The following is a 21,153-nucleotide window of genomic DNA, read 5'->3' as shown; positions in this document are numbered from 1 at the left end:
TAAAGTGCGTTCACTACTATTATTTAATCCTAATTACTCCTATCCGAGAACCAAAAAATAAAAAAAGCGTTACAGTCCACAACACTGTTAATTGTAATCATAACAGTAATATAAAAAATAACAGTTTTCATTAGCAGAGTGTTTTGTTCCAAACATGAATATTGAAGTGAGTATGTAAAATTAATTTGTTAGCTATGTATTATATCCCATCCCTCAAAAAAGAAAAAGTCTTAAATAAGCTACTGGGTATTACACCACGTGCTTATATAATGATAATTAATTACTAATATAAACCTGAGTGTGCAGACTTTTGACAAAAATCGATTGATAGTAATTTCTTTCGAATAATCAACTTTAAACTATTTATTTAAAAAGAACGTTGACATCACTATCCATATTGTTCCTGTAAAAATGATCGTCCAGTAATAATATAAGTAATAGATACCAACATTTTTTTTTTTTTTAATAAATTACTCAGCTGCTGCCTGATTGACATTTAAGCTACAATCAACCCCTGCTATTTTTTTTGGCCTTCATGATATATGGACAATTTATTGACTTAAAAGAATTTGTGCTTAAATTTTAAATAACAGGAGGATCATGCTATATTAGGTACATTACATATCATATTTGAATATAATGATTATATTCATTGCAAAAACGCATAAAAAACAATTTTTTTTTTTTTAAATACTGATTATCAATTAATTATTTTCATATCAACAACGATCTACGAATTTCTTTAATTTCAACTCCTAATCAGTAATTTAAAAAGAAAAAGTTTTTATACAAATATCTATATATATTATACATATTTATCTACATTTGCGATCGAATTGAATAACGAGTTGACATAATTGCCTCTTCGACGCCATATACTTGCAAAGATTAAATACAGATTAAAGTGAAAAGAGTAGCAATAGCGAAGAAAGTTTTGACGCTTTTGATGCTTTTTTAGGAGAATAAAGAAGAAAAAATTACTAAGTTAATTTAAAAATAAAATGCACAGCTCAAACGTATATAGCCAAAAACGAATTTAAATCTAACTAAAAGGTAGAAACTTCACTATTAATTGTATACACTGTAAAGTGTTTTAAACTTTTTTATGTTGAAGTACGTTTATTTATTCTTAAAAACCAACAATGTAAATTAAAAGGAAATTCGTGTTAAATTTTTTATAATTCGTTCTGTTTTATTTTAAGACATAGAACTATTGTAACAAAAATATCTCTAAATTTGTACTAACAAAATAATTTTATTTTTAATTAAAATATTTTATATAATGTATATATATACATAAAAAAGACAGTAGAAAAATTATTTTGCTCAATAAATTAACAAAATATATTTTGTGATCCGTTGTTTTTTTTTTTTTTTTTAAGCAAGTCGAATGCATAATTATAACTAAGCATCCGACTTTGAAATTTTCAAACCATCAGTGATTGAAATGATATAATTTCAAAATAATTTTTAAAGTAGCTGTAAATTAAACATTTGAAATGAAATAAAATTCTTGTTAAGGATTAAATGACTAAAATAACATTTTAGCTTAAGTATTAAAAAACATGTATAAAATGCGAATGCATAATATTGAACTATACTTGTATATTAAAAACAATCATAATTTTTGCTTTATTCGAAAACCATGTTTATTAATTATATAAATTTATACGAACATCTATTCTAGTATAAAAAATATAATTACAAAAAAAAAATAAAATAAAATAAATATGCAATTGATATGATAGAATTACAATTATGTAAAATTGGGAAAACTGGGACGATGAAATTTGATTTTTGAGATACAATCGGGTCTTCTAATATAGTTATTTAATCACTTAAACAGATAAATTATATCATTAAATAACCAACGTTAACTTGAGCAATTGAATCTAAGTCTCACAGAGGCAGATTACAGCTAATAAATCTTTATTTTATGCATTAATTTTACAGGATATTAATCGCAAAAAATTGTTTACTCTTTATACTTTATCGTTCCAATAATGATTAATCATCGGCTAAGTTAGACATACAAAATATATTCAATTATTTGATACACTGTTTACAATTATTTAACATAAACGTACAAACAGTTATTGAATTCCTGACTTTTTTGCTTTTACATACCTACACTTATTATAAATAATACTATTTCTACATATACAATTTATGTAGGCAAAGAATAATATAAACATTATATAGGTGAGTATATAATAATCTTATACAATTAACTTTTATGCTCGTTTGAAGAATATCATGTCGTTTAGTAGTATTATTTACACACAATAATACATTTTTAAAAACGAAATAAGAGTAATAAGACTCGTGAGAATCCAGGTCATTAATTTCATGTCATAAAATCACGAATTTCAGAGATAAACGGAAAACTGCCCTCGAACCAGTCGTTATGTAATATGTATAAAAAAAAAAAATAAATAAAAAAGTAAACATCGATTTGAAAATAAATTAAAATATTTATGCACAAAAGTTACATCACGAAATTATTACCATTTTAAAATCCCAAGATTAAATTTTAGATTGTCCCTTTACATTTCCGATTTTATTACTGGTTTTTCATAAATGTATGCTTCGGAATATTACTCTTACTTTTAATTTAAAAGTAATTTATTTCAAAATTTAGTACAGCTTATTAATAAACCATTATCGGTAAAATAATCTTAGACAATACAAATCTGTATAAATATACGTCGGCAATAATCCAGAAAGATAATTAAATAATTGTAAGTTCCATACAAGCAAAATCGATTTATCAATAACAAACTTTTGAAAAATTAAATTTATAAATAATTACAACAATTAATTATATTATGTACACAAAAGTTTAGTATTAAAAAACAAAATCATGAAATTGTATTACTTTATTATTGTACACATATAACAAATTTTAGAACAAAGTAAAAAAATATATGATAATATTGTTTTTATTATTAAAAAAAAAAAAAATTAAAAAAATACCTTGATAAAAATTATATATAGACGAAAAAAATGGTTTGGATGATAGATACAACACTGTCAAAGTAAATGTAGATAATAATATGTTTACATTCTATCAATCACCTAAACATCAATTGACAGCCCGAACGAAATTTCAAATCAAACTTGAGTTTATCTAATATTAAAATCTAAATGATAAACGCAAAATCGTTTAGATTAATTTAAGTATTTAAAAGCCAGTAAATAATTACTTTTTTTTTATATAATCAACATATTTTTACTCAAAAGATAAGTTTTAATACGAATTAATATGTACACCTTTACTTAATGTGCATCATAAATATAGGGTTTTGAAAAAAAAATCCGGCAACCAGATACATGCAAGCAAATAAACAGATTAAAATTCGAAAGGGTCACACTTGTCTCGTATAGCTTTTGAGAAAAATATATGATATGAGTAATTACTATTAAAAATAGTTAATTTGTACTTAATAAAAATTGATTTTTGATATTTATCTGCCGATGAGTATATGATTTTGAAAACTTCTACAAGCAATGATTCTAAAATGTCAATGCAAACAAACTTAATGTTATATACCGTTATTAAAAATTATTTGTTTTTAAACTTTTTCTACGGAATTAACGATATAGAAAATGTATTAAATAATACTATTTTGTAACTTTATAAAATTAAAAATATGTATAACAAGTATAGTAGATGAGCCACAAACCACTGTTTAATATAAACCTTTTGATCAAATTAATATAGAATAATAATATTATTATCAATGTAATTTATGCAATGAAACACGCGCAACATAACCGCTCATTTATTACGATTGAAAACGAAGTATATACATAAGCAAAACAAAATTATGGTTCACGATAATGTAGAAAACAATCTAAGATTACATATTATACGATATATAAAACACAGAACATTTTTTCAATAGTAACTATGATAATCATGAAGTTATCATAACATAAAACATTTATTATACATTTTTTTTTTCATATAATATGGTTAGTTTAGATTAGTAACAAGGTGGACGGGGTGATATTTTAACGTAACACACTCATTATTTCATAAAACGCTAGACTCTTGGAAAGTATGTTTTTTTTTCATCATTTTAAATCATTAAAAAACAAACAAAAAATAAAAATATGTATTTTATATTTTTTTAAATTTTTATCTCTTTTAAATAACAACATCAATTGCTTATTTCATATTCTACGGCATACTATTCAAAGTATCTCAATTTATAAAAATTAAATTTTGGACAATTAATTCATTAGTTATAACTTATAAGAATTAAAGTTTACATTATTAGAGTAATTTTTTTATAACTAATTTAAAACTAATAACCAGAAAACATATACTTTTTATTGCTCAAAGTAATGTAAAGAAAAAAAATATATTATTAAAAACGATAATAGTTTTTGAAATAATGAGTGTCTCCATTCTTGCGTACTTTTTGTGAAAAAAAATTAGTACATATCTACACAGTAGTATCACATCACTTGTATTGTACGATATATACATGAAAAATATTTTTGCTGTCTCTTCCATTTTTCGTAAAGAACCGTCTTTACAAAAGATTAAGATTGTGGACTAACGTTAAGTATTAAAAAAATCTTATAAAGACGTTAAGGACCATTCTGTTAACTTGTATAGTATTCATGATTCGCGAATATAGGATCGATAAGACAAGAATCGTTCACGTTCAATTTCTTTAATTAGTTTTTAATAATATGATATTAATTTTATATTTTTATATTTAATTCTACGAGTAATTGAACAATAATTATAGCTGTTGTAAATACAATTATAAATACATAACATAATAATCTAAGATACAACTCCCACAAGGGAGTTCTATCCATCACTACCCTCTGACAGTCTCACCTAATACACGCCACTCGAAAGAGTGATAAGATTAATTTGTATTATTTCGTAATTCACATTATCACTAAAAAAAAAATTGAGAATTAAAATGCAAGTAATAATATAAGTTTACTCACGATACAAGTAAGACGAGACACGTTTTTTTTCGTTTTATGTATATCTACATGTTTTATATAAGTGTGATTTATTCTTTAAGGTAATGCCAATTTCGTCGAAAACAAGTTATTTAAGCTTATTTAAAGACATCGTTGTAATTACATACACACACTAAACTCAAGTCTAGAATGTTTGAAAAAAAAATTCAATATTTGTTCCACAATATTACGGTTTGCAATACTATAATATTATAATGTTATTAGCATCGCTTTGTAATTCGAACGAGATACGCCGAATATTATAACTGTTATTATTATTAAACAAGACGCCGGGAGTCATGTGTCATAAATTATGTTTGCGACAACTATTTGATGAAAACCCCTCAAAAAACAAGTTAAAGAGAAGAAAGTGGGAGAATAAAAGATGAATGGGGCAAACAATAAAATCAATGCGTCATGCAAACTAAAGGTGAGCTCGAAGACTCGGAAACTCACAGAAAGGATTGGACAAGAAGAATTTGTACATGGTCAAGATATTGCAAATATAACAATCAATCGACAACTGAGAAACAAATGTTACGTCTAATACAGTACCACTGAAATATTTGATATTATATATAGATCGATTCACCAAGAATGCACACTTTCATTTTTCATTAAATAATTATTAATTATTTCAACCTATAATTTTTAAAAGTTTCAAATATTATACTCAAACTATACATTTTCAAGAAATTAAAAATGTATGCACTAGGTACATATAAAATTTCCTCTGACAATAAAACTTTTTATGTAAATTATTTAGCAGATAAATTATATTTTAAATTCTGATATAATATTTTAATTTTTTTCTTTTTAAAACTTAAATATCCAATTTTCATGTCATACTTCAAAATATAAATTTTTATAAAGCTATCAATAAATTAAAATCAAATTTCAAAAAATGTATAGATTAGTTAAGTAAAAGTTTTTATTTAAATGTTTAAATGAGTGGACTGAGACATTGAGGCACCGAAATATCCCGCAAAATTTGTATTTACTACTTATTCCATCTAAAAACGTTAAAAACTATAACAAAGTAACTACAAGTAATCATTCAAAATTCAATTTTTATGCATTGACATTTTCAGAAACTTTTCTGCTTCAGAGTATATTAAATAAAAAATAAAAAATGAATACATATCATTCAAAAATGTTGTCTTGTAATAACTATTCAGACTGTGTAAAAAAAAAAAAAATATATTTTAAAATAATGAATGTCTTGTGTTTAGAGAATCACTTTGTAAATATAATAGATATACTCACAATTGTCTTACAATTTATTAGCTCATTGTTAAAGTTTTATTTTTTACGAAAAACTTAATTTAAGTAATTAATATTACTTATTACCTTTTATTAAATATACGTTTAAATTATTTACCAGCTGAACAGCACCAAAAACTTAGTGATGCTAGTTCATAATTAAATACATTTCACTTTAATACATTATGATATTATGATACTAATTATTATATATAGTATTACAATTAATATATTTACTTATATATATTTTTTAATAACGTAGTTATTTGTGTAAAGTATAATACTTAAATATTGCAGTCTGTTAAGTATCCCTAATATTTTTTTATGTTCATAAACATAATAAAATGATTTTATACTGAAAAATTATGTATATACACCTGTAGTTATTGCCTATTAATTTCTATTTGACTAATTTTATACCGTTGAATAAAAAATAGAAATTGCTTTTGTTAAATATTAATTTTTTTTTTTTTGAAAAGATAATGATTATAAATGATGTATAAGACTCGTTAAAACTAAAATGGAAAAATCTTTGAAATTAATTTATCTATTGTTTTCTTTTTTTATTATTAAAACAAACTCAATATTTCTTATGATATATATATATATATATATATATATATATAGAACCACACTCGAAAATTCTTTTGGGACTATATAATAATATCAACTAACAATTTTTTAACTGAACCGACTTAATTATTTCTTTATATTTCGTTTCTTATTAATTTATGTAATAACATTTTAAATTATTTAATTATAACTCTAGCTATAATAACCTTGCTATTTGTGCATATGCAAGGTAATCCAACAAGGATGATCACCACCATTTTTTCTTTGGTTATGCATTTATTCAAAATCTTATTTTTGGAATTTTTTGTACTATATAGGTATTTAAAAAATGTTCTATGAAAATACTTTTATTTACAAACTTCTAATTTTCAAATGAAAGCCCCATTTTTCCTTTTTATAACTATAAATTATTTAACACATTATTTATTCTAAATGTTTTAACATATCAAAACTAAAATTCGAACGTGTACTTTTTGTGTTGATTATTTGTTTATATTCGTTCTAAAGATAATAGATTCATCATGATAATGATAAGGAGAATTCAGAAGATATGGAGGTTATGATTAATTGAACATTTTATTAATTAATATTAATCTATCAACAATGATAATTTGTAAAAAAAAAAAAAAAAAAGGCCAGAGTAAAGTAAATACTAAATCCAATAAAATATCTATTTGTATTTTTACAAAAATCTCTTTCAAGGACATTTATTCTTAGTTTAGAAATTTTAAATAATAACTGAAAAACTACCCGTTCGGATTTTGAATATGATACATTGAAATATTTAAAAAAATGTTTATCAAAATAATGAAAGTAAAAATATGCTGTCTTTTGAAAAAAAATCCACATGTTTTATATCGTCAAAGGATACTCCTAAGTAGTACAAAAAAATCTTAAATACGATTATAAAGTATATAAAAAATTTCATGATCCAATCTTTTATTAAAGGAAACAATTTGATTGAACATGATCGATATGAATAATTCTAAACATAAAAATTGATCAAACGCATATTATCAAGTATATCGATATATTTGATCGAAACCCCGTTTGTTCGCGATATTTCATTCGTGCATTATTTTAATTGAAATGGTAATATTCTATCTAGCTATCAAATAAATTTAGTAATCTTTATTTCAATACTAATTCCTAATTTAATATTATTCATTTGTGAAGAAACCACCACACACGGTAGTTATGTTCTATAGGTAAGGTAAGATCAAGAAATTTAAAGAACTCAAAAAATAATAAAAATATACCAAGCGTGTATTTTGATTACTTTGACTTACCCAGTTAGCTGCGTAAAGGTGTTTACTGGTTAATCTCGCAAGTTCACTGAATTTTAAAATTTACAAAATAGGATCAATGCAACATGATCTTGACTTTTTGAAATTGAAGCGTGGTTCCAAGATTATATTATTCTGTTTTAGTCTAAAATATAAATAAAAATATAGTTAAAACGATTAATTTTCCAATTAAATGTGAATTTTATTTATAACTAGAACTATTATCAAGATAATATTGTGAATTTCATACATTTTAATACAAACAAATTACTGTCATAATTTTTAAAATGAATAAGTTATAACGTGTAATTTAAAATGGCTAAAATACGAGTTATTAAATTCTTAATATTAAAACATACAAGAAGGTAATAATAGTATTATTATAATATAAGAATGTGTACTTTTTAAAATTATAAATACACTACATTACGGTGAATAGGCAAAGTTTCCCTTACATTCTATATTTCCCGGCTTTTAATTTTAAAAGTCAAAATTAGATCAAGATGTTTATAAAATTTCCATTTGTTTATAGATAGTATAATATAATCTTATTTATTAATTTAGTATAAATTTATATACAACACACGAAGTGCCACAATTAAAAATATATTTTTGTTATTTAAACCGGTTACATATTATTAAATTAATAACAAAAAAAATATATGGAGGAGACATCCTTCCTCTAAATACAATTAGAAAATATATTGCAATCTAAAAAAAGTAATGAATTATATAAGTAAAACTTTAAATAGCTATAAAAATTATAAAAATTTTATGCAACACGTGAAACATAATAAACAAACAATTGTGAGTATTTAATTAAACCTAAAATTAATTATCAAAATTCTATTCAAAAACATAATCTCTGAATTTTAGTATGAGATAAAATCGATTTCTTCGTAATAAAATTCACTGCAATATATTCACTTCGTTTTTATATTTCAAATTTTTGGGAAACAATAAATTTCAGTTAAATATTTAAACTAGTTTAATGAATAAAGACTTTATGAAAAAATTAAGGAGAACTCTTTACACTCAAAAAACAATTAACACATACAAAACATAAAAAAAAAACACAAGATACAAAATTTAATTACTTAGATGTCATTCAATTTGATTCGATCAAGGTAAAAGTGAAGTTGTAACTATTCTCCTTCTGATTTATTACCGATGCGTTAATGGGGTTAAGGTCAATTATGACCGTTATTAAAAATAATACTTAACGCTTTAAAGCCGCAACGAAAATACTACCCAGTCATTTATTTATAAAGGCAGCCATGGATTGAATTCCATAAAATTAATACAAAAAATCCAGAGATGAGTTAAAGGTTTTAAAATTAAATAACCAGTTAAATCCTGGGTATTAAAATTTTACGTCCTAGTTGAGACTTGGGATTTATAACAATTAGTTCGAATCTACTTCCACGAATTACGTATAACATTAATATATGTAAATATGAAAATTGTTATAGTAGGTACGTACAAATATTATTTTACAATATACTACTGAGCTTTATAATTTTATTGGTTTATACAATCAAACACGAAAAAAAAAATCTGCGTTTAAAAGAAATTTATAATGTATTAATATAAATTAATATATAGTGTCACACAATACGGGTTAATTAATATAACTTTACAAGTATACCTACCTACATAATAAGGTGTCATTATGAACAAAAAAATAAAAATAAAGTCAAATATTCAAAAACAAAGTAACAAAACTTATTTGAAAAATAAATTAAAAAATAAAGCAATAAAGAAAATAAAAAATTGTTAATTCAATTTGTTTCACTAATCCCAGATCAACTGCTCTTGTGTTCGGTGCGGGAAAGAAAAGTTTAAATGTTTTTAGACTCGATTTGTATGCAACCTAACTACAGTATCTGTAAACGTGCTTAACATTATAGATTAAATCTAGCTTTACCTAACAAAGCAAATTAACGAATTGATAGTTTAAACAAAAAATAGTTTTTAGTTATCGCGTGTGCTAATATAGATACAATGCAATGTATTCAACAGAAGACTCCACGTGATATTCAATAATTTATATAGATATATTATTCTTAGATTGTCCTATGCAATAATTAAAATATAAAGTTTCCAAATAGAGGTACAAGATTAATGTGGAAAAAAACAATTATAATTATGAAACTTTCAATTAGACTTAAAACACAGTCAACGTACTAAATTAATTAGGTATGTAAGTATGTTTCAACTAAAATTTGTTTGTAAATTAGTCAAATATGTACTATCGTAATATTTAACTTCAAGTGCTTAATCAAATAAATGAGTCGCTATCTACAACCGTTTTTTTTTTTTTTTTGAGAATGATAACGAAAATATCACTTTGTATTTTTATAAAATAATGACTAGAGCTGTGTGAATTGGGAATTATATCAACACAGTTAAATATAAAATACATTGATCATTTTGAGTTTTAAAAGTTTAAAAAAATATATCCGCTTCAAAACTAATAAATAAACTTAATAGTTTTAAGCATCTAAGTAGGCATAAAATAATCTTATAAAAGATTTTTACACACGAGACACGAGTAATTCTTCACAAAAATTTTAAATAATCTTTTATAAAAAAAATAAATACGTTAACTTACAAGTTTTAACATACTATAATTAATAACTGAAAATAAATCTTTTAATTATTCTAATATCGAAATATACTGTTATGTGTGCCTGATAGAAATTTTGAAATTAAAATAATAGAAGAATTTTCTGTCAAAAAAAAAATGAAAATATCTGAATTAGCATACAAACGCCACAGTAATATTATTATACATATAATATGATTGACAATTGCAAGGACTATGAGTGATGGGAAAAAACTTTATTTTATACTGGTCAGTCGTGCAAAAACATGCGTCCGATAAGAAATCTATAGTGAACGCATTTTATATGAACCGTCCTATAATATTATCCAAACGATGGCTTGAGCATAATATAAAAGAACGCATCGACTGGATTTTTCCAAAGTCCACGATCTAAACGTTGGTAGATGGGCATTATTATTCGCAACAGACTCACGTTGAAGTTCTGTCATGTGCTTGTCACATCCTCACACGTATTTACGTCGGACATTGATCGATGTGATGTACGTGCTGGTCTGAAATACTCTGTATACAGAGTGATCACTCTGCGTGCTCACTCCCATTTTTCCCACTAATAATGAACTTATTTAGATTAAGATTCTTAAAATTTTTGTACTACTTAAATAGTGTCCATGATAATTTCTGTTCTTCAAATGAATACTTCCATCCTCTACTCATTATTTAACTTAAAATTATAATGTGTCCAATGCAAAATTTAAATAAGTTTCTCAATTATTAAACTATTTATACAAAAAATAGTAGTCTTCAAAATGATTTTACAAGAATATAAAGTACATAGATGTAATATTGGATCTAGTATTTATTGTCTTTGAACCATGTTTACTAATTGTAATTGTTAATAGATTAATATTAAATACTAACGTTTTCAAATCTCAATCACTCCCATATCATTTCACATATCTACTAATTATCCTAGGTATACAAAGTTATATATGTTAATTTAAATACATCAACATTTTAAGGAAAATTATCTGTTAACTAATTTATAGTAGAAAAAGGGAGATAGTCCTCATTTGAAAAACAGAATTCTAATACATGACATTCCTTAATTAGTACACAAAATCAAAAACTTAAAAATATTGTCTTTCTAAAAATTCGAAATTCGGAAATTTAATTACTGTATTATTGTTGAAGAGAAAAAAATGTGTTAAGCTTACTTGGCGAATCACTCTGTATAGACCGAGTACAATGAGTGCGTAATGCGTGTATATATATAAATATATAAATACTGATATTTAGACGAGGGTATGTGTGGTGTGTATATTATATAAGACATAGGTATCCTTTAAGGAGACGTGAATGACCTGTCTCCGCAGGGTATGTCGTATGTGCGATTGTAAAACATTATTCAGACCCCGACTTGTTGCTGCGTTTTAGGCGATTATTAATATTTCTCGAGACCGTCCTTCACGATTATTGATTAATATCAATGGTATATAAATACATTGATAATATTTTTAGTATAATTACTATTATTTAACTCTATAAAACACGCACTATGCCCTTATTGTACACTTTTCGTTTAAATCGTTAATATCTGATCAATACGTATATCTAGATGTCGATGGGTTCATATTTTGCAATGATAACTCCATGAACTATTATTGCTAGAATATTTTATGATTATTGTTTACCGTGGGTTCCCGAATTAATAATTTTGTGATTGTTTTATATAATAAATATATTATACATGTACAATGTACATACTGCAATTGTGTGTTTTGTACTTAAGATATTATTTATTTCTAAAATGTATTATTTTCTTTTTAAAACTTCCAAGATTTATTTTTTAATACATATATATATATATATATATATAATTTAGATTGCAGAATAATAGACGCCATTTCGCATAACTCTATAAAACACGTACAAAAAAAGAAAAGGGTCTTCCGAGACTTGTTATACTCGGGATTTTAAATTAATAAAGCTGTTTTTATTTTATTTTATTTTTAATTGTTTACGTTCATTTTTTACTTGATATTTATTATTTCAATTTAATAATAACTTGTCAGATGACCTTTTACGCTTTCATAATATTTAAAACTGTAAGTATATTAAATATTCCCGAAGGTTAATCAAAAAAAACTCAAATCCATGTACCTATGTGTCTTGCCTGTCTAGTCAAAAACGTTATCTTTGCATAACTATACATCAAAATAAACTCTTCGTGTTAGTGGATTTGATTTATTCCATGTTGATATTTTTCAAACTCTGTGAAGAGAAATTCACTATAAACAGATTTGACTTATCAAAATATAATACTGGCTTAATTTTCTAAAGTTGTTACTTATTTAAATCGCCACTAACATATTGACGAAAGAACTGCCGCATTAAGATGTATAGAGGGTTCACAACGGATTTCAAGCGTATGATTATAACTAAACTTATATATGATAAATATATTTAATACAATTTTATTTGCATATTGTATAAGACGTGTATTTGATACAAATATTAATCATACATATTATATTATATTAACTGGTAAAAGTTAATATTGTAATAAACTACGCCTACTCTAAATCTATACCAACATTAGATAATAAATTATTTGTGATGGAAACGCAGTATTTTTCGTTTCTGACTAACGCGCAACATAAATAAATTTGCGTTCAGAAAAATCAACTTAATGTTATTAACTTATTAAAGTGAATTTTATTTCATCTAACTATATTTAAGAATATTACCCAATGAAACTTATAGGCTATTGTTAATATTTTAATTTTTTAGTAAGTTATAACTATACAAGATAATATAACTTTGAAATAGATACAAATCAAATTGAATAAAACTCAAACATTTCATTAAATAATATTCTGTCAAGTTCCATAAATAATAGCGAACATTTCTATATAGCGTAAGTCAGAGAGAAAACAAATAGTAATGCACTGACGTCCTCTTCAATAAAAAAAAAAGTTAAATCTGTAATTACCTAGTATAATTGCACTAGATAGGTTTTTTACAACGTGGGTGTCTATTTTGAAGTAATTATTGTTAATTTTTTAATTGTATATTGCTTATACCTACTACACATAGTGGTTTATTGTCCGGTCTTGAAAGGTTTATTGTACTAGGTGTAATAATATAGTTATCGGGTAATAATTCTTGTCTAATGCAACATATATTTGCCCCCGTGTCAATTGTTATTGGTAAGGTAATGTTATTAAATTTAGCTTCGATACAAAGATTGTCGAGAGTTGAATTAATTTTGTTAATTTTTTGATTAAATGATGTTGTAAGTAAAGGTGAACAATTTTCAGCTGTATTTGACCTCCAATTTAGTGTTTTTGACTTATTGACGTATAAGTTACAGTTATTAGCCGTATGTCCAGTTTTATTACAAATTTGGCAAGTATTTACATCAGACTTATTTTTAAAAAAGCATTTTTCTTCTAAATGGTTTGTTTTGGAGCAAATTGAGCATTGTTTCTTTTAAGTAGTAGAGTTTTTTTGTTTATATGGTAAATTATTTATTTTTGACATGTTGTTTGTCGAATTTATTGGGAAATATGATTGGTTAAAGGGAATTGGGCCTGTATTCCAATATTGTGTGTTATTTGTATTATTATACGGCATATTATACATTTGAGGCATTTGCGTATGCCACTGTTGGTTATTGAAATTGTTTTGATTTTAGCTATCATTATTTTCGTAGGGATTTTTGTCTACAATATTACCTTGATAATTTTTATTTGTTTCCTTGTTTAAAAATTGACTAAATATGGTCTTTATGTCTTTAATCTCATCGCGCAATTTGTCGATCTCATTTTCTTTTGTGTTTTTATTTGAGTTTATTTGTTGAAGTTTGGACTTCATTATTTCTGTTTCTAGGTCAAATTGAGATTTAGGTGTTTCACCTGTTATCATAAATTCAATCATTTCGTACTTGCGTACATTGTTTTTTAATTCTGTTAAGTTAGCATTATCCATTATTCCTATGTATCTCGCTATGGAGGGGTTTAAGCCTTTCATTATATTGTGTACCATTTCTTCCTGGGACATTCTGCTATCAATGCGTCTGCATAGAGATTCGGCCTCGTTGATATATGCTACGGTGGGTTCATCGGGTAATTGCTTCCGTTTTTTTAACATTAATCGAAGCATGTCATTTTGGGCTATTGGCTCAAATTCTAATCTGAATTTTTTTTCTAAGTCAGTCCATTCTATGTCTTCCCCACTATCCATAATATTATCATAAAAAGTAAGGGCGGAGCCCTCTAAAAATACCGAAATAAATTGAGTCTTTTCAGACTCTGACCACCCATTTATGATGGCAGCCCTATCATATTTTTTTAAGAACGAGTCAATACTTTCCGAGATCGAATCAGAAAAATTGTTTGGTTTGAAATATGGTCTTTTATTATCAGTCATTTTGTATATTATTGTGTTTTCGGCGGAGTTGTATATTGGTTCTGGGATAAATGTTATATTATCTATTTGCGTTTCAAAGTTTTCTGGAGTGGATTCCCCTTTTAAATATTTATGAAGTTTATTATTTTTTTTATTTTTTTTTTTTTTAAATCAGGTACTAAACCAGAAATTATTAATTGTTATCTAGATACTTCTGTGATTAATTTTTTTTTTTTTTAGGTTTATTTATCCAACCCGTTGAAATGCTGTTTAAATTTATATTAGGGTATTTAAATTTATCCAGATTATCTATTTTTTTAAATTAGACATAGGTCGCCGCGGTGAATACCTGTAGTACGATCCTCAGAGAAAGAGGTAAGATAACACAAGTTGCGATACGATTTAAGGAAAACTTAAATTTAAATAAGAAAAACAACACTAATTTATCTTAGAAAAAGAAAGAAGTCCAGCTGTCGCTCGCAGAATCTTGAGTTGTGGGGTGTGTGATAGGTTTTGGGAAGAGCTCCTGCTCGTTTGTCTGGTGCGCCTGCACTGTAATTTTGTCAGTGCTCATGCACTCGATAGTTTGGCTGGTGCTCATGCACTGACTAGAGAAGACGACGTGGTCAAGACAGCCAGGGTCCCCGATGACAGAGAGCCTCATTGGACCATCCCTTGTCTTTGGCGGCACACGAAAATAGGTCAAACGCTTTGTGCCATATGGTCACAATAGCGTTTGGGTTCCCACGTGGCCAAACACTGTAGATCGTCTCTCTCGTCAGTGATCAATAGGGATTATAGGTTTTTATTGAAGGCTATCTGCATGCGACAACTTGACCGTTACTTTATTTAACGAAATGATAAAATATACAATAAATTATGATGTGTGAGCATATCATTACAAATCAGTATAAAAGACGACATCAAAGCTAAATTCTTATCAAAACTTAAGTGTAAACATAAAGATCTTTATTCTATGTTTTGCTTTCTTATTTAAATTGCAACTCGAAACCTAATATCAATGTTTGTAACTCTAAATAAATACATCTTATATACAATAATATATACACATCTTAATTATTATTTATTACATACTGCACGATATCTTTACAAAGGCAAATCAGGAACGTAGAAATTGTGAAGTAATAAAAAAAAAAACATGTCAATAACATATAATTCGATTCCTTTGGAGTTCTCACTCGAAAACCAGAATGTAAAATTAACTTTTGTCGAGTTAAAGATATGATAAATGAAAATCATAAATTTTAATTTTAAGTATAATATTCCGTATTACTTAAATAATATTATGTTTAGAGTATCAATAAAAATAAGATCAAACATTAAACAGAATTCAAATATCTGCGTTGTAATATTATAAGACATTTTACACAATCTACTATTAACGTGTACCTACAAACTAAGAATATGATGTCCAACAATCCGAACCCATTTATTATTATTTTAATTCTATAAACGAAAACATACTTTATTTTCATTATAATATAAGCCGATTGGTCATAAAATAAAATAAATTAATCAATCAACACAAAAAAAAAAAATAATAATAATAAACTCTATAAAATATGCATCTGATATTTGTACGTATGATCTTTCACTTTTCCTGTTTTCAAATAAACCTTTTTATTAATTATAATTTATAAACAAAACGCATTTCAATATTTCATTTAGGATAGCTACTATAGAAAAATAAATGTTATTATAAATTTCCGCGCTCATGATATATAATGATTCAATGATTGTTAAAAATATTTAAATAACATCATCTTTAATTTATCACTGCACTAAACGCCGTATTATAATAATACTGTATAGATAATATTGTACTTATTGTGAATTTTTCAACTTCCACATTTGAACATAATTTTTTATGCATAGAATTATTTTCTATCCATAAATAAAAAACAATATTACATTTAGAAATTCTATTGCGACATTCACCATTATTCTTATTTAGATACTTCTGTAATATTTAATTTTCTTCGTGAAGCAAATTCAATAATATAATTCAATAAAATTATAATGTAGAACTAAGGTTTCAGTCGCTAAAATCAGAAATTTAATCTAAAAAATAAATACCTGACAAATACTTGAGCATAAAAAAATAAAACACAATATACATTTTAATTAAAACTGTCAATTTTTTTTCTAAATATTCTTTTAAAAGAAAATGTTAGTACCTACTTTTTTAATGGTCTATAAATTATAGTTAAAGAAACAAAAATTAAAACAAAAATTTAAGATAAATTAAAAGTAAGTAAATGTAAATGTATAGTTTTAAATATTATTATAGTAATACATTATAAAGGTAACATATTTTTTTCTGTCTCAGGTAACGAACGTATTATATTTTTTTTTTATAAATTTAAGGTATTTTATTTCATAAACAAAAATTATAATATTTATTATATGAGTATGCATTATTTGCATTAAAAAATAAAAAACTTTATTTCAACGGAAACTATTTCAATATATTTCTTATTATTTGATAATCACAAACGTTAAGAATTACAATAAAATATCAAAATCATTACGACAAATTTAAATTGAATATAAACCTATCTAATTAACGATGTTTTAAAAAATTATGAATTTTGAGGGATCAAAAGCTATACACTTATTAATAATGATCAGTTGTCTGAATGTATGCTTAATATTAATATACAAATTAGATAATAAACGTTTAGCAAAAATCGTTTTTTTTCGAAGAAAATAATAAAATATGAATAATATAGACGGCACCAATTGCATAATATTATGTTCCTATAGAAAATATATTTTAATTAATGTAATATAATGTCACAAAAAACCTAATTTAATATACCTATATATACTCTGTTCCAAGACAATAAATGGTCAGCACCTATTTTCGTTAGTATTCAACATCTTCCTCACTAACCCAGTAAGGCCCATCGCACACCAAAAGAGCAAAACTGTGTTCACGTGATCATGTGGTTCTCGACTAAGTAGCCAATCACATCATGATTTTTTTCGAGCAGAAAAAAAATATTAAAATATACAAAATAAATCCAAACCCTAATTCATTATAGTTTATTATTATTATTGCGTCAATTTTGACGGCAATAGTCCGGACAGCGAGGCATGGTATTATTAAATAGTATACATAACGTATAAATAAATAAGTCCATTCACAGCTATAATATATTTTATTTACCTTCCATTTTGGATTATGAGTAAGAAATCCATTAACTACAAAATCATTTTTAGTTATTGAATTTCATATTTCTTTTCAATCATTTTTTTGACAGAAAAAACATAATATCTAATGTTATTCCAGATGAATCACAGTATCTCTAATGCATTACCTTATATAGATTGAAAATTGTTCACAGATGATACAATAACATATTGTCATTTTTTTTTGTTTTAGTTTCCCTACCATTAATTCAAAAAAATATCAAGAAAAAAAAAGTGAAATTTAACAACTTTCGCATTTTTGCAAAATCTATTTTGATATTTTTTTTTCATTATTTTGTACTTAAAAATTATTAGATTTATTGAAAAATAGATACATTTCAGCTCAAAAACTGAATTTCCTATGAGTTTAAATTTTAATTATTAGATAACTCATGTCAAATAACAATGTCAAGTCATAGCTCATATAGATATATAGTATAATAAAATATGCTCAATAAATATTAATTTTTTTCTCGTAAACTGATTTTATGTGTACCTATAATTTTAAAAAAAACTTCGATAAAAAATGCGATGTTTAAAATATAGAGTAATAAACCAATTTTTATCAAAAGCATTTTTCAAATGTTATAGGTTTAAATGTGAATACAATAGCAGAAGTGGTTCATTTTATTTCTGCAATAACAAACAATAAAGTTTAAAAAAATGTTGTTTTTTATTTTTTATTAAAATATTTTAAATAAACGATAATATAATTGATAAGTACTAACCTAAAAAAAAAAAATGTACTAATGAAAAATTATTATTCATTATTAATGTTACGTAAAAAATACTCGCACATGAATCTGTTGGCTCTCAAAAAAAGAATATTTTTTTGTTTTTAAATGATTACAATTAGTTACAGAAAATAAATTAGTTATTATTCATTGTAATTAAATATAATTTTAGACCTGCATTTTATATGTTTTGGTCAAAACCACCAAAATGAATAAAAAAAAATAGTGTTAAAAATATGTATAGTTTACATTTAACGGATTTTAACACAAGGTAAATTCACTGCTATTAATTAATTTTTCACTGGAAACGCCATTTAAGACAATCTAATAATTAATAAATATACATACTTTATAGAATCAAAGGACTAAAACAAATAACCCCTATACAAATCTACAGTTTTTGATCAATTTTCATAAAATATTCGTCAATAAATTCAGCAAGAGCTATAGTTCTATAGGTTATACTGGACGGGCATATGTGATTTGTGGTCGAATTATTGAGGTATGAAGTAAGATAGATGATTTTATTTGGAAAGTTGATTTGACATTAACTAAAAAATAAAGTATATATATTCTTACATATCTTTGGGAAGTGTTTTATTTAGATGAATTTGTCATATCAGTTTTTTGTCTAAGAATACGCCGAAATACTTGACCATAAATTGTCTTTTCTACTCTATGTTATTGCTTGGTTATCTATAAGAATGAGCTAGGTAACTACTAACTTGGTATCGTTTTGAGGTGAAAATTTTTGCATCACTGTATGATGAGTTTAGGTTCAGTTTCAATTTTTTGAACAAGGTGGTTACTATGTTTAAAGATGTTTGGCGATCATTATCATTATTCTTTTATTGTTGTATTGTCCGCAAATATCACCAGTTAACAGTTCGAAGAATTTTGAATGTTACGACAGTAAATTTTGAAGAGAGAAGAGCCTAAAACAGGGCCTTGGGAAACTCCTGCTTATATTGTGAGGTTAAGAGAAGTTGGTTCCTATTCTTACTTGGAACGTATATAAAGAAGATGATGGTTTTAAGTAGGTACTTGGGGAGAACTAAAGAATTTAGTTTTTGTCTAGTTCGCTATTTCATACCTTTTTAGCATAAATGTTAAGTATCTATATAATAAATTTTAAAAACTATCATTTTTTTATACATCTATTTTTTTTCATTGGTTACTCAAATATATATATATATACTAATAATATTAAAATTTAAAAACTCTAATAATATGTGTAATGTGTATAGTTATACAGCTTTTTAAAGGAAAAATATATACCTATCTTTTATTGACAAGAGAAAATTGAAAGGGGGTCCTGAACAATTTTATGGAATATGTGATAAAATGACAAGAATTTATCAAATAATTAGCTTTCCAGAAATTCCTCCATCGTATTATTGATTTTCAACCAAAAAGATACATGTTATCCAGGATTAAAATGTTATAATAACAATTAATTAATTAATTATATTCATGGATAATATTATGTTAATATTGCCTATCATTATGAACAGTAATTGTGATTCCCAACCGTTAATAAAAGATAGTTAATGTTATAACGATATTCGATAGATAATAATTTATCAAACATGAATTACCATACCATCTCAAATAAAAAAAAAAAATACCTTCAAAAGTCGTTCAAAGAATTAAATATCTTGAGTGTTGACACACCGATTTACTGTATATAATGATTAAAAATATCACGTATTATGGTACACAATAATTTTTAAGTGCAAATCATCATTATATACAAACACTCGTAATATTACCGACGTGAATAAAATAATAGTATGTTAACTTTTGAGTAATTTTGCTTATATTGTATATTATGTATCATATCACTCAAATTATATATCAACCGGTAGATATAACTACAGAAATGCAGAATTATAATATTCTTGCGTGAAATATTTATACTTATAGTATAAATATTATATTTAATAGACTTAAAATAACAAAAAGAAGAAGAAAGAAGAAATATACACAATATACATAATATATGTATTATGACTAGTGTTTAAATATAGATTTTGTTTAAAATTATATTACAATAATATTTTATTTCTCTGATCATTACTAAAAACAAAAATACAACAATCTTAAC

At 24.8% G+C, this 21,153-nt stretch overlaps 1 protein-coding gene across 2 annotated transcripts in view; it reads right to left on the bottom strand.

Annotated features, from left to right (window-relative positions):
* The window catches only part of LOC112591703, a 160,524-nt gene that overhangs the window by 109,460 nt on the left and 29,911 nt on the right, over positions 1–21,153 (bottom strand). For both annotated transcript variants that reach the window (XM_025335605.1, XM_025335604.1), the window contains one exon: positions 8,121–8,262. The gene's annotated coding sequence lies outside the window, so the exon portion shown is untranslated. The remainder of the gene's footprint in view (positions 1–8,120; positions 8,263–21,153) is intronic.

The sequence above is a fragment of the Melanaphis sacchari genome, unplaced genomic scaffold (genome assembly GCF_002803265.2).
Source record: "Melanaphis sacchari strain LSU unplaced genomic scaffold, SCAv2.0 Contig141_pilon_pilon, whole genome shotgun sequence".
NCBI classification, from domain to species: Eukaryota; Metazoa; Arthropoda; class Insecta; order Hemiptera; family Aphididae; genus Melanaphis; species Melanaphis sacchari.
Note: the sequence above shows the minus strand (reverse complement) of the source record. Positions and strands in the feature narration are given on the sequence as shown.